At 47.4% G+C, this 25,551-nt stretch overlaps 1 long non-coding RNA gene across 1 annotated transcript; it reads right to left on the reverse strand.

Moving 5' to 3' along the window:
• Nucleotides 1-756: 756 nt before the first annotated feature.
• On the reverse strand, nucleotides 757-24,790 carry LOC132383840 (uncharacterized). The gene is made up of 2 exons (XR_009508768.1): nucleotides 24,578-24,790; nucleotides 757-9,462 (listed from the first exon to the last, which is right to left on the reverse strand). It is a non-coding gene; the product is annotated as an uncharacterized LOC132383840 (long non-coding RNA).
• Nucleotides 24,791-25,551: the final 761 nt, after the last annotated feature.

Here is a 25,551-nt window from a genome sequence, read left to right on the forward strand (position 1 = left end):
ATCACGGTTAATGTTGGGAACATGTCAAACATACCCCTGTCCACTTGCTGTCCCCACAGTCCCAGTTTGGCATTGAAAGCAGACACTTTATCTGCCAATGAAGATAGTTGTCATCCTCCCCTGAAGTGACAAATTGAGTTCATTGAGCAGGTTGAAGATGTCACACAGATGAGCGAGTTTTGCTATCCGCCCCTCGTCAAGTGTGCTGCCTGTGGTGATGTTTTTCCTGAAAGAAATCTCTGTAGCTGCTCTCTTAACTCAAAAACCTTGGCCAGGGCTTGGTACTTGGCCAGGCGTTTGTGCTCTGTATCTATTACTTAACAAAGCTGCTCAAACAGATGTGAGTTAAGGGCTTTTACTTTGATGTGATTGATAACTTCAACGATGTCACTAAATACACTGTTAAGATCAGGTGACATTTTTCGGCTGGCCAGCATCTCCCTGTTTATGACACAGTTTGCAGACTGGCATTCAGGAGCAACCTCTTTGACTCGGGTAGTGAAACCAGACAGCCGTCCAGCCATAGCTGCAGCCCCATCTGTGCATATTCCAACACAGAATGACCTGTCCGATTAGCCTAACATGTAATCATTCAACGATTTGAACAATTCTGCCTCAGTTGTGTTAGTTGGCAGTGGCAGTGCGCACAACGTATCCTCGTGCACATCATCTTGAAATATATATTGCACATTACGAACCCTGTAACTGGGTCACTTACCAGCAAAGATAGAGAGGTCCATTGAAGTCTGATGGTACTACTTTTAACAGTATTTATTGATAAAAATACACAAAAATAATATCAATGCAAACATACAGATAATATACATCGTCAATACTGAATCTAAAAGCGCGGGTATAATAATAATCAATAAGAAATAGCTCTATCGTTGTCTAGGGCAAAATGTATAGTCCGATGGAAATATAAAAGTCACTCAAGTTCATTCAAACTGCAGCTTTTGGTTGAAGAGGAAGACGGATGTTTAACTTGCCCATTCCTTTTATGATGTCAATCCTTCGAGAGTCGTTGGGGGCTGATTTCCCCTTTGTTGTCGGCTAAAGCCGTTCTACTGAGGCAAGGCCCACCAATTCCGAGGCAAATGGAAAAGGACGCACGTGGCTTTCCACCGGCTTTCGCTATTACGCTGTTACAGGATTTTGAGCGTTTCTTCTGGTACGTCTGAGGGGCTGTTCCCACAGACCATCTTTTATCCCCACTCACGGGGTCTCAGATGTCAATCAGGTTGGGGAGGATGCCATCCCCCAACCAGCCCCTGTTGCCTGATTCGTTGAGGGCATCGATGAATAGCACAGCGCTCAAAACACAATTCCAACTCCAAGAGACAATAGCCATTATCAATGGTTCTGCCTTTTGGAGGTCAGGACACATTCTAGACTCTCTGTGGATTTTCTGCATGTCTTTCTCTCATTTCCTGGGTCTCCTGACCTGACTTAATAGCGATCTTGCGATTCTCAAAAAGGGGGGGGGGGGGGGGGGGAGGGGGAAGCACAGGCGTAACAACATAAACCAGCAGTGTTACCTTGTTGTCGCATTGGTAGACTCGTCGACCTGGATAGCATACCATGGTGACTCGTTAAGCCGTTCTAACATCTGTGCTTCGATGTCCTCCGCTTTGTCATCGATTCTCCTTGAAACTGTGGTAGCTGGAAGAGAAACCTGTGCCATCTTGTTAGCTGCAGCTTCTCTCAACAGTTCACAGCACATTTCACAGTCCTTGGCAGCAGGCAGAATCAATTCTTCCCCAACAGTGAAAGGCTTCTTAACCTCAGCAATACGGCTAGCCACTAACTATGACGCTCTCAGAGCAGCAGCATTTGTGGAGGTGGTGGCTCTCAGCACTTGCTTCTGTCCTGCTTGCTGACGTTTTTTCCACTCAGAAAACTTAAAGGGTTTGTCTTTAAGTGAAGGGAGCTGGGACTCGAGATGCCGAAGCAGTTTTGAGGGCTTCATTGCCTCATTAGACAGCATGTCTCCACATATCACACACAGGGGCTTGGAGCATACGAGTCACCGGTCGCAATAAAGCCATATTTTATGTGCGACTCGTCGTATTTTCAGTTGAAGGAAGCTTTCTTTTTTTTTGTAGTCTTGGCCTCAGCCGTCTCTGCGTGGTCGTCATCATTGGGCCTTTTATGTCCCCTGCCACCTCTTCCAAAGAAACTCTCAAGCGACATTGTTTTTTACTCATACTGACTGATGACCTTGTGTGCGTTCAAGTTCAACAGTAGCGTGACGGAATGAGGAAAGGTGCAGCTGACTCATATCGTTTCATATCACCAAATCATATCTGTTCTTCACAGCCTGGCAGCACGTGTTTTGCGGCCCGGTGGTTGGGGACCACTGATCTGAGACACTCCAGAGTTGTTTTGAGGTGACAGACAGGCAGGCACTCTGTGAGCCACATGGGGAGGACATTGATGGGCTCACAGAGTGCATCACTGGTTACATCAACTTCTGTGTGGACTGCAATGTTCCGGCAAGGACTGTCCTTCGTTATTCAAATAACAAGTCATGGGTAACAAAGGACATTAAGGACATCCTGAACGCTAAAAAGAGGTCACTTAGAGATGGAAATAGGGAGGAGCTGAGGACAATACAGAGGGACCTGAAAGCCAAGAGCAGGGAAGCTAAAGACAGGTGTAGGAGGAAGCACGAGGAAATCTGCAGATGCTGGAAATTCAAACAACACACACAAAATGCTGGTGGAACACAGCAGGCCAGGCAGCATCTATAGGAAGAATCGCAGTCGACATTTTGGACCGAGACCCTTCGTCAGGACGCTTGAGTGGAAACTCCAGCACAACATGACAGAGGTCTGGAGTGGGATGAGGACCATCACTGGGTTCCGGCAAACTAGCAACAGAGGAGCTGAAGGCAGTGTGGACAGGGACAACAAAATTAACCTGATTTTCAACAGATTTGACACTGTGGCCCCTGCCCATCCCTCACACGATTCATCTGTTATCGGCCCCCAACCAACATATACTCCACTCTCCCCTCCTACTCCTCCTCACAGCCCCCCACCCTGCTCTCAGGACTACACCCCTCCCCCACCTGAAACCACCATGGTGGGCTTCACAGCATAACAGGTGAGAAGACAGCTGAAACGTCTCCACCCAAGCAAGGCTGCAGGCCCGGATGGTGTCAGCCCCAGGGTGCTCAAAGCCTGTGCCCCCCAGCTATGTGGAGCACTTCACCATGTCTTCAATATAAGCCTGAGTCTCCAGAGGGTTCATGTGCTGTGGAAGACGTCCTACCTTGTCCCTGTACCGAAGACGCCGCGCCCCAGTGGCTCCAATGACTACAGACCGGCGGCATTGACCTCCCACATCATGAAGACCCTGGAGAGACTTGTTCTAGGGCAGCTCCGGCCTATGGTTAGGCCACACTTAGACCCCCTCCAGTTCACCTACCAGCCCCGACTAGGAGTTGAGGATGTCATCGCCTACCTGCTGAATCGTGTCTACGCCCACCTGGAGAAGCCGACGAGCACAATGAGGGTCATGTTTTCTGACTTCTCCAGTGCGTTCAACACCCTCCGCCCTGCTCTGCTGGGTGAGAAGCTGACAGTGTTGCAGGTGGATGCTTCCCTGGTGTCATGGATTATTGATTGCCTGACTGACCGACCACAGTACGTGCGCTTGGAACACTGTGTCAGGCAGAGTGGTCAGCAGCACTGGGGCTCCACAGGGGACTGTCCTGTCTCCCTTTCTCTTCACCATCTACACCTCGGACTTCAACTACTGCACAAAGTCATGCCATCTTCAGAAGTTTTCTGATGACTCTGCCATAGTTGGATGCATCAGCAAGGGAGATGAGGCGGAGTACAGGGCTACGGTGGGAAACTTTGTCAAATAGTCCGAGCACAATCATCTGCAGCTTAATGTTAAAAAGACTAAGGAGCTGGTGGTGGACCTGAGGAGGGCTAAGGCAACGGTGACCCCTGTTTCTATCCAAGGGGTCAGTGTGGACATGGTGGAGGATTACAAATACCTGGGGATACGAATTGACAATAAACTGGACTGGTCAAAGAACAGTGAGACTGTCTACAAGAAGGGTCAGAGCCGTCTCTATTTTCTGAGGAGACTGAGGTCCTTTAACATCTGCCAGAGGATGCTGAGGATGTTCCACGAGTCTGTGGTGGCCAGTGCTATCCAGTTTGCTGTTGTGTGCTGGGCAGCAGGCTGAGGGTAGCAGACACCAACAGAATCAACAAACTCCTTCGTAAGGCCAGTGATGTTGTGGGGGTGGAACTGGACTCTCTGAGGGTGGTGCCTGAAAAGAGGATGCTGTCCAAGTTGCATGCCATCTTGGACAATGTCTCCCATCCAATGCACAATGTAGTGGTTAGGCACAGGAGTACATTCAGCCGGAGACTCATTCCACCGAGATGCAACACTGAGCATCATAGGAAGTCATTCCTGCCTGTGGCCATCAAACTTTACAACTCCTCCCTCGGAGTGTCAGACACCCTGAGTCAATACACTAGTCCTGGACTTACTTCCATTTGGCATAATTTACTTATTATTATTTAATTATGGTTTTATATTGCTATATTTCTACACTATTCTTGGTTGGTGCAACTATAACAAAACCCAGTATCCCCCCGGATTAATAAAGTATGTCTGTCTGTGTCCTGAATTGCGACATATGAGGTCCCTCAGTACTGGAGTGTAGCAAATGTTGCAGCTTTGATCAAGAAAGGAAATAACAAGAACCTAGGGATCTATAAGCAAGGCAGCCTCATTTCAGTGGTGGAGAAGCTACTGGGGAGGATATTGAGGTACAGGGTTTATGCACATTTGGAAAGGCACGGCCTGCTCAGGGACAATCAGCATGGCTTTGTTCAGGCAGATCACACTTGAGAAAGCTGATTGAGGTTTCTGAGGAGGTGATACAGACTCTAAGATATAGGATCAGAATTAGGCCATTTGGCCCATCAAATCTGCTCCTTCATTTCATCATGGCTAATCCATTTTCCCTCAAAGCCTCAATCCCTTGCCTTCTCCCTGTAACCCTTCATAATCTGACCAATCAAGAATCTAGCAACCTCTGCCTTAAATATACATAAAGTCTTGGCTCCACAGCTGCCGGAGGCAACAAATTCCACAGATTCACCACTCTCTGGCTAAAGAAATTCCTCATCTCCAAATTCTACAACGCTCTATTCTGAGGCTGCATCCTCTGGTCTCAGACACTCCCATGCTCCGCACATCCACTTTATCAAGGCCTTTCACCATTCGAAAGGTTTCAATCAGGTCAGCCCTCATTGACATAAATTCCAGTGCGTACAGGCCCAGAGCAATCAAACACTCTTCATATGCCAAGCTGTTTCATCCTGGAGTCAATTTTGAGAATCTCCTTTGAAACACATCCAGTTTCAGCTCATCCTTCCTAAGATATGCTCACAATACTCCAGTGAGACCTCACCAGTACTTTATAAAGTCTCAATGTTATGATTGGTACAGATATTGTGGACTGAAGGGCAGGTTGCCATCTGTTCCATATTGTGTACTGACGAATATGTTTGATCTACCAGCTATTGCAGGGACGGTTACAGAGACTTGGACTGGGAATCTGACATTCCTACATGTTTAATGTTCCACACGGAATTGGCAAAATGGAAAGGAGCAGGATGGATTTGTTCATAACGTGCTGGTGAAGGGGTGGATACAGTGCCATCAAAAGTGTTCAGTCTCCTTTGGAGGTTTTCATGTTTATTGTTTTGCAACGTTTATTCACAGTGGATTTAATTTGGGTTTATTTTCCCACACTGATCAGCAGAATGGACTCCCTGGTGTCAAAGTGAAAAACAGATCTTTACAAAGTGATCTAATTAATTGAAAATATAAAACACAAAATAATTTAATTGCATTGGTATTCACCTCTTTCAAGTCAGTAATTAGTTGATGCACCTTTGTCAGTAATTACCGTTGGCTCTGTGTGGACAGGTCTCTATCCGCTTTGCACATCTGGCCACTGAAAATTTTCCCAATTTTTCTTTACAAAACTGCTGAAGCTCTGGCAGATTGCATGCGGTTCATGAGTGAATAGATTTTTTCAAGTCCAGCCACAAATACTCAATTGGATTGAGGTCTGGACTCTGACTTGGCCACTCCAGGACATTAACTTTGGTTTTAAGTCATTCCTGGGTAGCTTTGGTTTTATACTTGCGGTCATTCTCCTGCTGGGAAATGAATCTTCTCCTAAGTCACAGTTCGCTTGCAGACTGAATTAGGTTTTGCTCCAAGATTTCACTATATTTGGCTGCATTCATTTTACTCTCTACTTTTTGAGCCTTTCAGGGCCTGCTGCAGTGAAACATCCCCACAGCAGGATGCAGCCTCCACCATGCTGGAATGGTGTGTTTTTGATGCTGCACCGTGTTTGTCTTGTGCCAAACTTAACCTGATGGCCAAGAAGGTCAATTTTATTTCATCAGACTATAGAACCTTCTTCCAGTTGACTTCAGTCTTCTAGCAAACTGCAGGTGAGATTTCATGAGAGCTTTTTTCAACAATGGCTTTCTCTTTGCTACTCTCCCAAAAAGCTCCGACAGGTGAAGCATCTGGGCAACAGTTGTATACACAGTCTCTCCCATCTCAGCCACTGAAGATTGTGATTTCTCTAGAGTTATCATAGGTCTCTTGGTTGCCTCCCTCACTCGTCCCCTTCTTGCACAGTCACTCAGTTTTTGAGGATGGCCTAATCCTGGCAGATTTACAGCTCTGCCATGTTCTTTCCATTTCAGGATGAGTGACTTAACTGTACTCCAAGGGATATTCAGTGACTTGAAAATTTTCTTGTATCCATCTCCTGAATTGTGATTTTTAATTACCTTTTTGCAGAGCTGCTCAGAGTGTTAATTTGTTTTTATGGTGTAGTTTCTCCCAGGATACTGACTACCAACAGTCGTGTATTTTTACTACAATCAATTGAAACACCTTGACTCACACAGTGACCTCCACTTAACTGATTATGTAATTCCTAAAACTACTTGGCTGTACAATTGATGATTTGGGGTGAATATTTATACAGTCAATTATTTTGTGTTTTATATCTGTAATTAATTTCAAGCATTTTGTGGAGATCTGTTTTCACTTTGACACAAAAGTCTTTTTCTCTTGATCAGTCAAACAAATGCCAAATTCAATCCACTGTCATTCAAAGTTGTAAAACAATAAAACATGAAAACTTTAAAGCAGCATGAATACTTTTCATAGGTACCTTACATGTAGGGACAGTGATGGTGAAAGGGGAGGGAAAGAAGACACGGGGAGGAGTGGTCTCAAGATCCTCAGGTGTTCCTCCCGAAGGGATAAAACACAAAAGGGTAAATATCAAAGAGAGATGAGAATGGAAATGTGATTGTCATGAGAGATTTAATCGGAAGCAGATTGATGTACCACAACATCGAGTACCTCTACTCTGTGAGCTGCAACAACAACAATCTGCCAGTGGCAATGCATTCTAGTTCCATTTCCCATTCACATACTGACATATTGGTGCCTTACAGCTGTCTCAACCAGTGGTGGGGCGGTAATGGGGACAAGATGTCACTTCCTAATAATTGCTGCTTCAAATTGCCTCTGTCAACCAAGTCCAGCTCCTAGCTTTTACATATGGCTTCGCTACAAAGCCTGACAAACTCTTTCTAGTGACGGGGAGGGTCTAAATGGGTTTACTGGCATCATATAACTAACTGCTATGGGCAAATGGGGCTTTCACCCACGGTTGGCAGCTCATCTAGTGGAAGCAAATTTCTGATCTGAAACCTCTACTGGCTTGTGGCTCGACCCATTCATGGGCAAGGCTTCGGGAGTAAACCCGGAGGAACAATCCAGAGCTGGATTCCCTGTCAGTCCGATGTTCAATACAGACTGGTAATCCTGTGACACCGTTGGTGCCTGCGGTTGATCTGGATTCATCAGCAGCATGGAGAGCAGGAGCCCCTGCATGGGCAACAGCTTGCTTTACGTACCGTGCTACCCTGGTTTACAAATTGACTTTCACAGCGAGGGCACAATATCCATGGTCGACCCTGACGCAGCAGAGGGCCATCACTAATGTATCTGTCCATGGCTTCCTCTCCTGCTACGATGAGGACAACTGCAGGTTGGACGAGCAACATCTCATATTCTGATATTGATTTCTCCAAATTTCAGAAGTCACTGCCCTCTGTTTCCACACATTCACTGAACTACTATTTTTCTTCTGACTTTTCCCCCATTCTGGTGCCATTTACCCCCTTCACCTCTCCTCATGCACCGTCATGACCTGCCCATCAACTCTCTCTGGTTCTCCACCTCCTTCGTGTCATCCCATGGTCCAACGTTCTCTCCTACTGGATTCCTTTCTCTTCATCACTTTGCCTTTCCTGTCTGTCACCCAAGTCCTCTCATCATCATCCCTCCACAAACCACTCCCTCTGCCCCCACTCACTTGTCCTCCTCCCCCTCCCCAGCACCTTATTCTGGCTTTTGTCCCTTTCTTTCTAATCCTGATGAAGGTTCTCAGCCCGAAATGTCGACTCTTTTCTGAGTTCCTGCAGTATTTTGTGTGTGTTTGCTTCAGTCTGTGTGTTGATTAAGCTGATCAAACTGGTACAGTGGAAGAGAAATTTGTGGAGTGGTCAGAGACAGTTTCTTACAGCAGGACCTTACCCAGGAACAGGACGTTTCAGATGTAATCTGTGTAATGAGGTGGGAATACAGAGAGATCTTGTGGTGAAGGATCCCTGAAGAAGTGATCACAATGTGGCAGAATGCCAGACCACAGATTGAGGGTGAACACTAGGGTCCAGAACCAGTGTCCTCAATGTAAATAAAGGCAATTACAGAGACGTGACAGTGGAGTGGATTTGGGGTAAATATGAGCAGTAATGAGCAGCAGCGATGTTTAAGGAGACTGTTCATAACAGTCAGCAGATGTTGATGCTAATTCTGCAGAGGGATCACAGAGAGCAAAGAACATTCTGTGGTCAATGGAGTTCAAGGGAAATATTAAATCAAAGAGCATAAAAAGAGGCAACGGTTGGCAGTAGAAAAGAAGATCAGGATTTTTCCAGGAACCAGTGATGAGACAAAAGCTAAAACTTACAAGGAAAAAGCAGATAGGTTAACTCAGTAATTTTAATTAGTGTTCACAGTGGGGACACAGCAAACATCCCAGAGATATCGAACAGTGACATTTCAACATTGTGCCATAATGTGTAACAATCACCATCAGAAGGGTGAAACTAATGGGACAGAACGCAAACATTTCCAGATCCCAATGATCTGCACTGAAGTCTGGAGAGAAAGTAGAGACACTGAAGTCTGTCAAAACTCACTGTTACGGAAAGGTCCCAGTGGAGTTGAAAACCATTGTTGAAGAAGGGTGGAAGATAAAAAGCAGGTGACTGTAGTCCAGTTAACTTCACTTCAGCTACTGGAGTCTATAATCTGTGAAGAAATAACAAGTCATTTAGAAAAGTTTAATGTGATTGAACTGAGTCAACAGGGTTTACAGTGAGATTCACACAGCACACAGAAATGAGCCCTTCAGCACAAATGGTCCACGCTGACCAAAGTTCCCATCTGAGCTTGTGGTCTGTAACCCCCTCATCACCACATTAAGAACAAGGCTATCCTCCTCCTTCGCCCATATCCTTCAAAACCTTTCCTTCCCATCTACCTGACCAAGTACCTTTTTAATATATCTGACTCAACCACTCCCCCGGCCGCTCACTCCATACATTGACCAGCCTGTGTGTGGAAAAGTTGCCCTTCAGGTTCCTATTAAATCTCATCTCAAACCAATGCCCTCTATTTCTTCATTCTCCAACCCTGGCAAAAACATTGTCATCTTTGACTCAACCCAGGCCCCTTATAATTTTATACACCTTTGCAATATCGCAACTCATTCTCCAACATTCCAAGGAGGAGGAGCAGAGTGTGATGAATCACGACTGTCAATGACGGGAATGTGGTAAGCGCATGTTCTGATTGGACATTTGGTCTCTACAACAGGATATGGGGAAGCTGGTGTCGGATACTTGGTAAATGGAGTTTAATGTGGTGAAGTGTGATGGCATGTGGTAGGAGGAATCAAAGTTCACTACTATTTATGTGGAGATAAATTGTAAATGAGAGAAACAGAGAGGGGTCGAGGTGTTGCCTGCACAACAAAATAGAGATGGGTGCAGTGAGGGGTTCATAAGACCATATATGACCAAGGTTCAGAGGTGAATGGTTCATTACTTATTGCTGGGGCATTAGTGCAGAGAAACAGAGCAGTGTTGTTACAGTGTCAGACAAATGCACAATGATGGATTTTGGGAAGTTAAAGCGAGTCAGGACATACCCAGTGAATGGCAGGGTCCTGAGGAGTGTTGATGAAATGATAAACCTGAGGCACAGGTAAATAGTTCCCTCAATGTGCCAACACAGGTAGACAAGGTGGTGAAGAAGGTGCATGAAATGCTTAGCTTCATCAGCAAAGGCTCTGAGAGGAGTTGGGACATCACATTACAGTTGTACAAATCAATAATTTCACCACACCCGGAGTACCCGGTGCAGTTCTGGTCACCACGAGAGGAAGGATGTGCTTAAGCTGGAAAGGTGCAGAAACGATTCACAGGAATGTTACCTGGACTGGGGGCTTGAGTTACAAGGAAAGATCAGACTGACTGGGACTGTTTTCCCTGGAGTGAAGGAGGCTGAGGGGAGACCTGACAGAAGTTTATAAAACTATGAGAGGTGCAGACAAGGTAGACAGTCAGAATCACTTCCCCAGGGTAGAAATATCAAATATGAGAAGCACAGCTTTAAAATGCCAGGGTGAGAATTTAAAAGAGGATTTCAGTGCAGGTGAGATTTCTGTTTCCATACAGAGAGTGGTGAGGGCCGAGTACGGGTTGCCATAGGGAGTAGTGGAAGTAGATGTGATAATGACATTTAACAGGGTTTTAGATAAGCCATGAATATTCAGATAATTGAAGCACATGAATTATACACAGGCTGAAGAGATTTAGTTTCATTTGACATCGTGTTTAGCACAGACATCATGGGAAGAAGGGCCTGTTCCTGTGCTGTACTGTTCTGTGTTCTCGGTGAGCCTCAGTGACGGGGGAGTCTTTAGTCGGGGTCACAGACAGGTGTACCTGTGGCAAGGAGAGAGACTGCAGGATGGTGCATTACCCCCCTGGTACGAGGGCCAAGGATGTAACTGAACAAGTACAGGCCATTCTGAAAGGACAGGGTGATCAGACAGAGGCCTTGTTCATATTGGTTCTAACAAAAGAGACAAAGTCCTGCAAACAGAACTTAGGGAGTTGGGGAACAAGTTAAGTAGAAACTCTGTAGTGAGGAGGGGGGTAATCCCAGTGTCAGCTGCTAGCGCGGGAAGAAAGAAAAAGGTGGTACAGTTATATGTGTGGCTCACAAGCTGGTGCAGGACGGAGGTTTTTGTTACATGGATCATTGGGTTCTCTTTCAGGAGAGGAGATGGGAAGAGTGAAAGGTCAGTAGTGGAGTTGACGGATGTGGATTAACACAGAAGGTAAGTCCAAATAGATAAATTACAGTGTCTCAGTAGCACTACAAGTGCACAGATAAACAAATATTAGAAATAAGAGAACAGCCAGTGAGAGAGAGGAACAAATATGTCGGCAGGTTATGGGCTGATGTAAAAACAACAGAGTAGCTTTGCTGAGTGAATAATCTCCCCAGAGTGACTGGGACTCCCTTACCACCTGAGGCTTGGATGGAGCATTATTTGTTAAGTGTGTTCAGCAAAGTTTCCTGAAACAGTGTGTAGATGGTCCACCAGGGAGGGAGACATTCCTGACTTTGCCTTGGGAAATATGGGACTCACTAGAGTGGTGGCGGGAACAACCAGTGTTCAAAGAGGAATTAGACAGGTCCTTCAGGGGAAATAACCAGCAGAGCTGTGGGGACAGAGTGGGGAATGGGACTGTGGAAATGTTGTAGCAGGAGTTGGTATAAACTTGATGGGTCAGATAGTCCAGACCATCCCAGAATGATCCTGTGACCAATAACAGTCTGAAAAAATCATTCTGGTCTCCAGTCAATCTTCCAAACTCCAGGGTGGACAAGATCAATTGTGTAATGAGGACACACTTCTGTAAAAACACTGACACTGTATTCCAAGCACACTGAGCTGCCAGAGCACAGCACCGGCCAGTGAGGACACAGACCAGTACAACACCCGGCTCTCTACTACAAAGTTCAAAGCTGAAAGTAAATGTATTATCAAAATACATTTCTCACATCATACGCAACCCCAGGATTTATTTTCTTGTGGGAATACTGCTGCTTTGTTAGAGCTCTTGGGTAGGGTATAAACTGATTTGGCAGGGGCGTGAGAACTGACATGAAAGTACTCAGGGTAGTACAGATGGTAAAGAAAGAAAAGATAGCATGCAGTCACACTGTCAGGAAGAGCGAGCAGATGATAGGACATAACTACAGCCAGCACAGGGATGCAGAATCAATAAGGGTAGCAAATCCAATACTTGAAGTGTTATACCTCAATGCACAGAGTATAAAAAATGAAGTGGATAATCTTATTGCCCTATTGCAGATTGTCTTGTATAATGTGATCATCACAGAATCACGGTTGAAAAGGTATTTATAGTTGGGAGCTAAATGCCCAAGTTAGACATACCAGAGGGACAGGAAGATACACAATGGGGATGGCATGGCTCTGCTGGTAAAGAGTGGTATCAAATCAGTAGAAAGATGTGCCATAGGATCGGAAGGTGCTGAATCATTGTGAGTAGAGTTAAAAAACACTGCAAGTGTAAAAGGGCGTTGATGCAGTTATAAACAGGCCGTCAACAGTTGTTTGGATGTGGACCGCAGATTATAACAGGAAATAGAAAAGGCATGTCAAAAGGCAATGTTATTGGAGATTTCAACATGCAGATCGTTTGGGAGAATCAGATTGGAAAGAGATCCCAAGAGAGTGAGTTTGTTGAATGCCTAAGAGATGGCTTTTTAGAGCAGTTTGTCATTGAGCCTACGAGGGAATCAGCTATACTGGATTGTGTGTTATTTAATGAACAGGAGGCAATTAGGGAACATAAGGTAAAAGAACACTTAGGAGGCAGCGATCACAGTATCATTGAGTTCAACTTGAAATTGGACAGAGAGAGAGTACAGTCTGACATAGCAGTGTTTCAGTGGAGTAAAGGTAGTAACAGTGGTATGGGAGAGGAGTTGGCTAAAGTAAATTGGAAGGAGATGCTGGCAGAGATGGCAGCAGAGCAGCAATGGTGAGAGTTTCCGAAAAAAAATGAGGGTGGGTACAGGATAAATGTATTCCAGAAACAAATAAATACTCAAGTGGCAAAATAGTACAACTGTGGCTGACAAGGAAGTCAAAGCTAATATAAAACCAAAAGGAAGGGCATAAAACAAAGAAAAAAACAGTCAGAATACAGAGAATTGGGAAGCTTCTAACACCTTACACAGAGCAACCTAAAGAGGATAAAGATTAAATATGCAAGCAAGCTAGCAAATATTATCAAAGTGGATTGTTGGAGCTTTTTCAAGTATGTAAAACATAAAGGAGAGATGAGACTGGATATTGGATTGCTAGAAAATCAGGCCAGAGAAATAATAACAGGGTGGGGGGGGGGGGGGAAGGAGATGACAGATGAACTAAATGAATATTTTGCATCAATGGAAGTTACTAACCATGTGCCAGATGTTGAAGGGTGTGAGAGAAGAGAAGTGAATGCAGTTATTATTATAAGAGAAAGATGTGCAAAAAGCTGAAAGCCCTGAGAGTATATGAGTCACCTGGACCAGATGAACTGGACCCTAGGGTTCTGACAGAGGTAGCGGTAGAGATTGTGGTGCCATTAGTAATGATCTTTCAACACGTTTTGGACTCTGGCATGGTGCTAAGGGACTGGAAAATTGCAAATGCCACTCCACTCTTTAAGAAAGGAGGAAGGCGGCAGAAAGGAAATTATAGACCAGTTAGTCTGACCTCAGTGGTTGGGAAGATGCTGGAGTTAATTGTTAAGGATGAGGTTATGGAGCATTGGAAACACAGGACAAGAAAGGACAAAGTCAGCATGGTTTGCACCGGGGGAAATCACCGGGGTAATGATGAATCTGTTGGAATTCTTTGAGATTACACTCAGGATAAATAAAGGGGATGCAGCGGATGCAATATATTTGGACTTTCAAAAGGCCTTTGACAAGGTGCCACACATGAGGCTGCTTACCAAGTTAATAGCCCATGGTATGAATGGGAAGTAACTGGCGTGGTTAGAACATTGGCTGATTGGTAGAAGGCAGCAAGCCAAACAAGTGGGAATAAAAGGATCCTTTCCGGTTGGCTGCCAATAAGTAGTGTTGTTCCGCAGGGGTCAGTGTTGGGACCACTTCTTTTTATGCTGTATATCAATGAATTAAATGATAGAATAGATGGCTTTGTTGCAAGTTTGCAGATGACAAGAAGGCAGGTACTGTTCAGGAAACAGGTAGGCTGCAGAAGTACTTAGATTAGGAGAATTGGCAAGACAATGGCAAATGAAATACATTTTTGGAAAATGCAAGGTCGTGCATTTTAGTAGTATAAATAAATGTACAGACTATTTTCAAATAGGGGAGAAAATCCAAAAATCTGAGATGCAAAGGGACTTGGGAGCCTTTGTGCAGACCAACCCAAAGATAACTTGCAGGTAGAGTCGGAGGTGAGGAATGCCAAAGCAATGTTAGCATTCACATCAAGCGGTTAGAATACAAGAGCAGGGATGTGATGCTGAGACTTTATAAGGCATTGGTGAGGCCTCACCTTGAGTATTGTGAAGAGTTTTGTGCTCGTCATCTAAAAACAGATGTGCTGGCATTGGAAAGGATTCAAAAGAGGTTCACAAGGATGATTCTGGGAAAGAAATTATTATCATACGAGGAACATTTGATAGCTCTGGGTCTGTACTCGCTGGAATTTTGAAGGATGTGGGGGGGAATCTCATTTCAAATGCTGAAAGGCCTAGACTGAGTAGATGCGGAAAGGATGTTTCCTATGGTGGGGGAGTCAAGGACGAGAAGGCACAACCTCAGGATAGAGGGGTGTCCATTCAAAACAGAAATGCAGAGAAATTCTTTAGCCAGAGGTGGTGAATTAGTGCAACTTATAAACACAGGCAGCTGTGGAGGCCATGACCCTGGGTGTATTTAAGGCACAGCTTGATAGGCTCATGATTGGACATGGCATCATAGGTTATTAGGAGAAGACCAGGGAGTGGGGCTGCACAGAGAGAAAAGGGTCAGCCATGATTGAATGGCAGAGCGGACTCGACGGGTCAAATAGCCTAATTCTGCTGCTATGTTCTACGGTCTTACTCAGTAAATCCAACAACCACACCCAACAGGGTGGCCAAATAACCAATGTGCAAACTTGTATAACGTAGGAGAGAAAATAATAATCATCATAATTAAATAAATAGAGAACATTAGATGCAGAATCATTGAAAGTGAAGGGATAGATTGTGGTGAGTTAAGTGAAGTTAAATAGAGTTATCTCCACCGGTTCTGGTTTAAAGTGACACCAGCGAATTTCTTTTTCTGGTAAACAAATAGCCTGTAACTTTCCTTTCGACTTGAATGCAATTTGATGTGGCAGAACCAAGGCGAGGAAGACCTAAAGTACGGTTGATTTAAACTCCGGGCTGAAATGGAAAAGTCAAGTACAGGCCAAATCGAGGTGGTGGGTACCAGGCCCCAGATCGTATCAAAGCGACTGAACCCAATGTTTGGACGACGATTTAGACGCAGGGCCAGAATGAAAAGGTCAGGTTGTTCTGCCCGAGGCCAGGGACAAGCCGGTTCAGCTCGCTACTCCACTCTGCACTGAACTAAGAATCTGTGCACAAACTCTCTTTGAGCATTTCAGTTCAAAACACTACAGAATTTGCTTGTGTTTATTGTTTGCAGGGTTTGTCTTTCTTTCTGCACACTGGGTGTCTGATGGTCTTATTTTATTAGTGGGTTCTTTTGGCTCTCTTTGTTTCACGACAGCCTGTTTGAAACTAACCTCAAAGTTGAAGAACGTATACGTACTTTGATAATAAATTTGCTTTGAACTTTGATTAAAAAACCTGATGCTTGAGGGATAAAATAAGGACAAAATCTTAACAAAACTTAAAACTGATGCTCTTGTGGCGGCTCATTTCCTAGCGTATGCGAACCGACTCACAATTAGATAGCCTACGGGGGTTTGCGAGCACAGAGCTTTGGAGCCTCTTCGCCATGGGGGGCCGGTTGACAGAGGCTTAAAAGTGAGGCTGAAGTTTTCGAATAAAGTTTTTTCCTTCGACTGCAGTTACCGACTCCGTGTCGTAATTTTAGCGCTGCTTGTAGCACACCGCTACAATTGGTGACCCCGACGGTCCAAACGATTTTTGGACCAGAAATGACCGACGCCGCCTCTGTTCATGCGGTTTCGTTGAAACTGCCGGGTTTCTGGACACAGCGCCCGGACCTATGGTTCCAGCAAGCCGAAGCCCAATTCCACGTTCGCCGGATCACCTCAGAAGACACCCGCTACTACTACGTGGTGGGCTCCCTCGACCAGGACACAGCTGCCCGGGTCGCGGAGTTCGTACAGTCGCCCCCGGCAGACGGCAAGTACACGGAATTCAAAGCCCTGCTCCACAGGACTTTCGGGCTCTCACGGCGCGAGCGGGCTGCCCGTTTACTGCACCTGGATGGCTTGGGCGACAGACCTCCATCGGCTTTAATGAACGAGATGTTGTCTCTGGCCGAGGGACACACAGGCCTCATGTTTGAGCAGGCATTCCTGGAGCAGCTGCCCGAGGACATACGCCTGCTGCTGTCCGACGCGGATTTCAGTGACCCCCGGAAGGTGGCAGCCCGGGCGGACTTGCTGTGGAACGCCAAAAAGGTGAGCGGGGCGTCCATCGCACAGATCTCCCAGCCACGCTCCCGGCAGCAAACCAGTCCAGGCCCGGCCGCTGAGCCCACTAACCCCCGGCCCAATGACCACTGGTGCTTCTACCACCAGCGGTGGGGCGCAGAAGCCCGCCGTTGCCGCCCGCCCTGCAAGTTCCCGGGAAACGCCAGGGCCAGCCGCCGCTGATGGCTACGGCGGCTGGCCATCGGGATAGCCTCCTGTATGTGTGGGATAGAAGGTCGGGACGCCGGTTTTTGGTCGATACTGGGGCTGAGATCAGCGTTTTACCTCCGACAAGTTACGACACCCGCAGCAGGGCACCGGGTCCCCCCCTGAGGGCCGTGAATGGCAGCACAGTAAGGACCTATGGCACCCGTCAGGTGCAGCTACTGTTCGGCCCCAGCCAGTTCACGTGGGACTTCACACTGGCCGCCGTAGCTCAACCGCTTCTGGGTGCGGATTTTTTGCGAGCTCACAGCCTGCTGGTTGACCTGCCCAGGAAGAGACTGGTACACGCCGAGACCTTTCAGACGTTCTCCCTGGGCGCGGCCCAGTTGCCAGCCCCTCACCTTGGCTCCATCACGCTGTCCGACAACGACTTCACCAGGGTCCTGGCGGAGTTCCCATCGGTTCTGGCACCGCAGTTCACAGCAGCCATGCCCAGGCACGGCGTACAGCACCACATCCCGACACAGGGACCACCCCTCCATGCCCGTGCTCGGCGGCTTCCCCCGGACAAGCTCCGACTGGCGAAGGAGGAGTTCCAGAGAATGGAGGAATTGGGGATCATCCGGCGGTCCGACAGCCCCTGGGCTTCCCCCCTGCACATGGTGCCCAAAGCGACGGGGGGCTGGAGACCGTGCGGCGACTACCGCAGGCTGAACGAGGCTACCACACCGGACCGCTACCCTGTGCCGCACATTCAGGACTTTGCGGCAAACCTGCACGGCGCCCGGATCTTCTCCAAGGTCGACCTTGTCCGAGGGTACCATCAAATCCCGATGCATCCTGACGACGTCCCCAAGACGGCTCTCATCACCCCGTTTGGCCTCTTCGAGTTCCTCCGCATGCCGTTCGGCCTGAAGAATGCCGCACAGACGTTCCAGCGGTTAATGGACGCGGTGGGACGGGACCTGGACTTCGCGTTCATCTATTTGGATGACATCCTCATAGCCAGCGGCAGTCGTCAGGAGCATCTGTCCCACCTCCGTCAACTCTGCGCCCGACTGAGTGAGTACGGTCTTACAATCAACCCTGCCAAATGCCAGTTCGGACTTGATACCATTGACTTCCTGGGCCACAGGATTACTAAAGACGGGGCAACCCCTCTGCCCGCTAAGGTGGATGCGGTCCGCCACTTCCCCCGACCCACCACGATCAAAGGCCTTCAGGAATTCGTAGGTATGGTCAATTTCTACCGCCGCTTCCTCCCTTCAGCTGCCCGGATCATGCGCCCCCTGTTCGCCCTGATGTCGGGTCCGAGCAAGGACATTACCTGGGACGAGGAGTCCGCCGCCGCTTTCGTTCAAACGAAGGAAGCTTTGGCTGACACCGCAATGCTAGTACATCCCAGAATGGACACCCCTACCGCCCTCACAGTGGACGCATCAAACACGGCAGTCGGTGGGGTGCTGGAGCAGCTCATCGCAGGTCGCTGGCAACCCCTGGCGTTTTTCAGCAAACACCTGCGGCCACCCGAGCTCAAGTACAGTGCTTTTGACCGGGAACTGTTGGCGCTCTACCTGGCAATCCGGCATTTCAGGTACTTCCTAGAAGGTCGGCCCTTCACCGCGTTCACGGACCACAAACCGCTTACCTTTGCGTTTACGAAAGCATCCGACCCCTGGTCATCCCGCCAGCAACGCCACCTGTCCTACATCTCTGAATACACAACGGATGTCCGGCACGTCTCGGGTAAGGACAATGTCGTGGCGGATGCGCTCTCTCGCCCTACCATTCATGCCCTTTCCCAAGGGGTAGACTTTGAGGCACTGGCAGAGGCACAGCAGGTAGATGAGGAGATTCCGAGTTACAGGACTGCAGTCTCTGGTTTGCAGCTCCAGGACCTCCCCGTGGGCCCAGGTGAGAGGACCCTACTCTGTGACGTCGCCACCAGCCAGCCCCGTCCGGTCGTCCCCGCAGCCTGGCGACGACGTGTTTTCGACTCCATTCATAACTTGGCGCATCCCTCCATCCGGACAACTGTCCGGATGGTTTCCAGCAGGTTCGTTTGGCACGGACTCCGCAAACAGGTCAGTGAATGGGCCAGGACGTGCATGCACTGCCAGACGGCCAAGGTTCAGCGGCACACCAAAGCCCCACCGCAGCAGTTCCATCCCGCCCACCGGCGTTTCGACCACATTCATGTGGATATCGTGGGCCCCCTGCCAGTGTCGCGCGGAGCGCGTTACCTCCTGACTATCGTGGACCGGTTCACAAGATGGCCAGAGGCGGTCCCGCTCACCGACACCACCTCCGAATCTTGCGCCCGAGCCCTGATCGCCACCTGGATATCCCGCTTTGGTGTACCAGCCCACATTACCTCCGACAGAGGCGCCCAGTTCACCTCCAGCCTGTGGTCAGCTATGGCCAGCCTTTTGGGGACTCAGCTGCACCACACCACTGCCTACCACCCACAGTCGAACGGGCTAGTGGAGCGTTTCCACCGTCACCTGAAGTCGGCCCTCATGGCCCGCCTGCGAGGAGCCAACTGGGCGGACGAGCTTCCCTGGGTCCTTCTCGGCATCCGCACAGCGCCCAAGGACGACCTGCACGCCTCGTCGGCCGAGTTGGTATACGGCGCGCCCCTGGCCGTCCCCGGGGAGTTCCTACCAGCCCCGAGGGGGCAAGAGGAAGAACCCGCTGCAGTCCTGGGCAGACTTCGCGAGAAGCTCGGTAACCTGGCCCCCATACCCACTTCACAGCATGGGCGGCACCCGACCTGCATACCCAAAGACCTACGGAACTGTAAGTTTGTGTTTGTACGAAGGGGCGGGCATCGGCCACCGCTGCAGCGGCCATACGAGGGGCCGTTTACGGTGCTCCGGAACAACGGGTCCACGTTCGTGCTGGACGTTGGGGGGAAGGAGGAGGTTTTCACGGTGGACCGCCTCAAGCCGGCCCATGTGGACCTGGCGCAACCGGCCGAGTTTCCGGCGCCTCGGCGCAGAGGCCGACCTCCCAAGCAGGTTCTGGCCCAGGCTGTGGACATTGGAGGGTGTATCGCCGGTTCTGGGGGGGGGTTATGTGGCGGCTCATTTCCTAGCGTATGCGAACCGACTCACAATTAGATAGCCTACGGGGGTTTGCGAGCACAGAGCTTTGGAGCCTCTTCGCCATGGGGGGCCGGTTGACAGAGGCTTAAAAGTGAGGCTGAAGTTTTCGAATAAAGTTTTTTCCTTCGACTGCAGTTACCAACTCCGTGTCGTAATTTTAGCGCTGCTTGTAGCACACCGCTACACTCTTTTAATTACAGGCCAAGATGCAGAAGAGTGGAAAATGAAATATTCTTCCTCTTTTTAATAACTGCAATAGGGACAAAAAAGGAAACTGTACCCTGGTGACTCTTAGATTAGTGGGAGGGATATCACTGGAAAAGATATTTAATAACCATAGGATCAGCTCAGACTTTATAAGGCATTGGTCCAATCACACTTGGAGTACTGTGAACTGTTTTAGGCCCCTTATTTAAAAAACTACATGCTCACATAGGACAAGGCGGAGAGGAGGTTCACAAAAATGATCCTGGCAATAAAAGGGTTAATGAACAAGGATTGTTTGATGGCTTTGGGCCTGTACTCTCTGGACTTCAGAAGAATGAGGGAATCTCATTGAAACCGAACAAATATCAAAAGGCCTTGAATACAGTGGGGAGGGTGTTTCCAAAAGTGGAGCAGTCTAAGACCACAGGGCACAGCCTCACAATACTAGGACATACCATTAGAACAAAGATAAGCAGCAATTTCCTTAGTAAAGGGTAGTGAATCTGCGCTACCTATGTCAGGACGTTGTTCATTGATAAGAGATCAGCATTTAACACCATCATTCCCACAGTCCTGATCAATAAGCTACGGAACCTGGTCTCTCTGCAATTGGATCCTCGACTTCCCAACCGGGAGACCACAATCTGTGGGGATTGGTAATAATCCACAGAGATTGTGTGGATTAATGGAGATGGGCTAATCCCTATTGAAATCAATGGATCTGGGGTTGAGAGGGTAAACAGCTTTAAATTCCTCGGCATCAACATACCCGAGGATCTCATGTGGTCTGTACGTACCTGCTGAGTGGTGAAAAAGGCACAACAGCGCCTCTTTCACCGCAGACAACTGAGGAAGTTTGCTATCGGCCCCCAAATCCTAACAACTTTCTACAGGGGCACAAATAGGAGCATCCCAACTGGCTGCATCACTGCCTGGTATGGGAACTGTACCTCTCTTAATCGCAGGACTCTGCAGAGTGTGATGCGGACAGACCAGCGCATTTGTAGTTGTGAACTTCCCATGATTCAAGACATTTACAAAGACAGGTGTGAGAAAAGGGCCCGTGGGATCATTGTGGACCCCAGTCACCCCAAGCACAATCTATTCTAGCAGCAACCATCCGGGAAACGGTACTGCTTCATAAAAGACAGGAGCAACAGGCTGCTGGACAGCTCCTTCCACCAGGCTATCAGACTGCTTTGAAGGTACCTCTATGTACATTGGCTGTTCTATTTAATATCAATTATTATAAATTACTGTGATTGCACATTGCATATTTAGTTGGAGACATAACGTAGATTTTTACTCCTCATGTATGTGAAAGATGCAAGAAATAAAGTCAATTCAAATTCAAATATCTCCTCTTCACTGATGAACAACACCGGACCTGGTGCACCTCAAGGATGTGTGCTTAGCCAACTGCTCTACTCCCTCTAAACCCATGACTATGTGACTAAATATAGCTCAAGTGCAATCTATAAATATGCTGCATACAACCATTGTCAGTAGAATCTCAGATGGAGATGATTGGACATACAAGAGTGGGATATACCAGCTAGTTGAGTGGTGTCACAGCAACAACCTTGGGCTTAATGTCAGTAAGACAAAACAGCTGATTGAAGGAAGGGTAAGACGAGGGAACACGAACCAATCCTCATAGAGGGATCAGAAGTGGACAGTGAATAATTTCAAGTTCCTGGGTGTCAATATCTCTGAGGATCTATTGATGCAGCTACAGTATAAAGAAGGCAAGACAGCAGACATATTTCATCAGTAGTTTGAAGATATTTGGTTTGTCACTTTAAAACTCCCAAAAACTGCTGTAGATGTATTCTATATATATTATTTATATTATTTCTGTTTTTGCGCTATTTGAATCTACTTAATATACATATCCATATACATATATACTGTAATTTATCTTATTATTTCTATATTATCCTGTACTGCATTGAACTGCTGCTGCTAAATTAACAAATTTCCTGACTCCTGCCGATGGTAATAAATCTGATTCTGGTCCTAACTCTGAATTCATCCCCATAGACGGATGTGACCAATTCATTGTGTATATTGAATGCGGAGGTTCTCGATTGTGTGGGGGGGGGGGGGGGTAAGAGTGTTTCAGAGGGTTAAAAGATCTGTCATGATCTCTTATTCCTGGCAGAATGGGGCAGCAGACAGGATGGGCCAAATGGCCTAATTCTGCTCTTGTGTCTTATGGTCCGATGGTCTCGGAGTAGCTGCATGACATTTCAAAGGAAAGGTTAAGCAGCCAGACATCGTGTTGGTAAAAGCAATGTAGGGAGGTGGAAGGATGTGGTCCTGTGCAGTGAATTTAGAGAAATAAGACAGAAACTAAAATGTAATAAGCTTTGTATTACTCCCAGTGACACTTGTTAGTGGGGGGAGATATAGAGAGATACCAGTGATGAATGTGCGGCTCAGGAGCTGATGCAGGGGACAGAGTGCCAGTTTCATGCATCAATGGGACATCTTCTAGGGATGGGAAGGCAGAAACTGTTCACTCCCCAGAGTCGTCTAGGGAAGGAACAGTTTTCTCCATCCTAAAACTGCACGGAATAGTTTTGATGTGACAGGGTGAAGGTTGAAAGGGAATCTGAAGGGTGAGTTGATGGAGGTGGATAAACCTATGTGAGGCATGCTAGAGAGACAGAGACTATTTCCCGTGATGTGGCTGTCTACAGCTAAAGGGAACGGTTATAAGGTGAGAGGGGGGTGGTTTAAAGGGGATCTGAAGGGTAAATATTTGACACAGAGAATAGTTGGTATCCCAATTGAGCTGCCAGAGGAGGTGGTGGAGACAAAGACACACAAAGTCTTTGTTCCTGAACACGTCCCAGGAATCTGTCAATACTGTGTTCATCCTGCCCTGGTTTAACTTCCCGGTGCTGGTTCCATTGTTGTTTTCCATCTGTATAAACAATCTGGATCAGCAAGTTTGCAGATGACACCAAGATTAGGGGTACGATGGGCAGTATAGGTGGCTAGCAAATCTTGATGTGGGATGTGGACCAGCTGGCAAAATGAAGGAGATTACAATCTGTAACACTCTGCCTGAGGGGGTGGTGCAGGACCATCTGATTGAGCATTTGAATGACCAGGGCAGGGTAGGAGACAGACCAAGTGCTGAGTTAGTGGAGACAGATTCTCGATGGTCAGTATAGACATGCAGAAACCACTGACTGTGAAAGTTCAGTGGGAACCTGGAACACAGAACTTCAGGATGGCCTTACTTAAAACACTCAGAACACAGAACAATAGATTTTTGTTGGATTAGGGTTAATAGTGAATCAACCTCCTAAAAAGGCTACCAAAATGCACCCATTCCCCATGCACAAGTAACAGTGCTTTTAAATTGGAATTCGGTTAAGAACACTGGTTAGTATTAGGAGAGATGGCGGACAGCTTGGTCACAATGGAAGGGTGCAAATATCTTCTTAGAGGATAAGGGGTTCAGTGGAACAAGCTTGCAGCTGAGAATGAAGGTAACAAACCCCACTGCAGTGGAGGACTGCTGTTGCCAGGGTTGTCCAGGATAGAAACAGACCCTCTGGCCCATCACATTTATGCTCCCCCATCACGCACAGCTATACTAATCCCACTTTCCTGCATTAGTTTCATATCCATCCGGGCTTTGCTCAACAAAGTACCTGTGCATGTGTCTCTAATATTGTTACACAGTTCCCTGTATGTGGCATCGCAGAGAGACAGGGTTGTGTGATCTACTTGCCTTATCAGCCAACGAATCGCCTCTCATTAGAATTGTACAAAACTGTTTAAAGACAGATTTAAAGGGGATCTGAAGGGTACATACTTCACACAGAGAATAGCTGCTCTCCTAAATCAGCTGCCAGAGGAAGTGTGGGGGCAGAAACCCGCAAAGTCTCTGTTCATTAAACCTTCTCAGGAACCTGTCATTCACTGTGTACATCCTGCCCTGGTTGAACCGCCCAGAATAGAGTCAGTGATTTATACAGAACTGAAACCGTCCGTTCGGTAAAACTCATCGAGGCCGACCAAGTTGTCGACCTGAACTCGTCCCATCCGCCTGCATTAGGCCCGTGTCCCTCTCAACCTTTCCTATCCATGTAACTGTACAAATATGGTTTAAATATTGTACCTGAGGCAGAGAGCCGGTGCGGTGAGGCGCTGACAGACACTCACTGTTCCGTGGGCAGGAAGAGGAGAGGCCGATTCCCACAGTGGAGCCGAAACCCAAAGTAGAGACCGACTCCACTTTACCACAACCCCGTGCCCACCATTCCGGACCGTTCCCCAGGAAACGACGTCGGTGACGATGGGACCTCTGTGACGTCATCACGTTCCACTGTATCACGTGACGTTGTCAACAGCCCGGGAGGCGGTGCAGAGAGAACTGTCAATCAGTGGAGCTGCAGAAATATTGGGTGCATTGTAACAGTGTAGGTACAGAGGGGGATTTTCGGGAACAGTTACCCCCCCCCCCACCCACGGGAATTGAGTGTGTTATAGATAGTAATATTCACCTTTTAATTTGTCTTATAAATATCTGATGTTTGTATTTTGTATATTTTCGTGTGGATAATCTTTTAAATTTAGGGTAAAAAAAATGTTGTCACTAGATCACTGACCCCTTTAAGAAAAAAGAACGTTACGGAAAAATATTGTCAAAGCCAAAATTTTAATCCAAATTTACTTAATAGAAACCTAGAAAATCACAGCTCAATACAGGCCCTTCGGCCCACAAAGTTGTGCCGATCTTGTCCCTAATTAGAAATTACTAGGCTTATACATAGCCCTCTATTTTTCTAAGCTCCAGAAGTCTCTTAAAAGACCCCATCATATCTGCCTTAACCACTGTTGCTGGTAGCCCATTCCACGCACTCACCACTCCCTGAGTAAAAAACTTACCCCTGACATCTCCTCTGTACCCACTCCCCAGCACCTTAAACCTGTGTCCTCTTGTGGCAACCATTTCAGCCCTGGGAAAAAGCTTCTGACTCTCCACATGATTAATCCCTCTCATCACCGTATACAGCTCTATCAGGTCATCTCTCATCCTCCGTCGCTCCAAGGAGAAAAGGTCGAGTTCACTCAAACTATTCTCGTAAGGCA

Source organism: Hypanus sabinus, chromosome 31 (genome assembly GCF_030144855.1).
Source record: "Hypanus sabinus isolate sHypSab1 chromosome 31, sHypSab1.hap1, whole genome shotgun sequence".
Classification (NCBI taxonomy): Eukaryota; Metazoa; Chordata; class Chondrichthyes; order Myliobatiformes; family Dasyatidae; genus Hypanus; species Hypanus sabinus.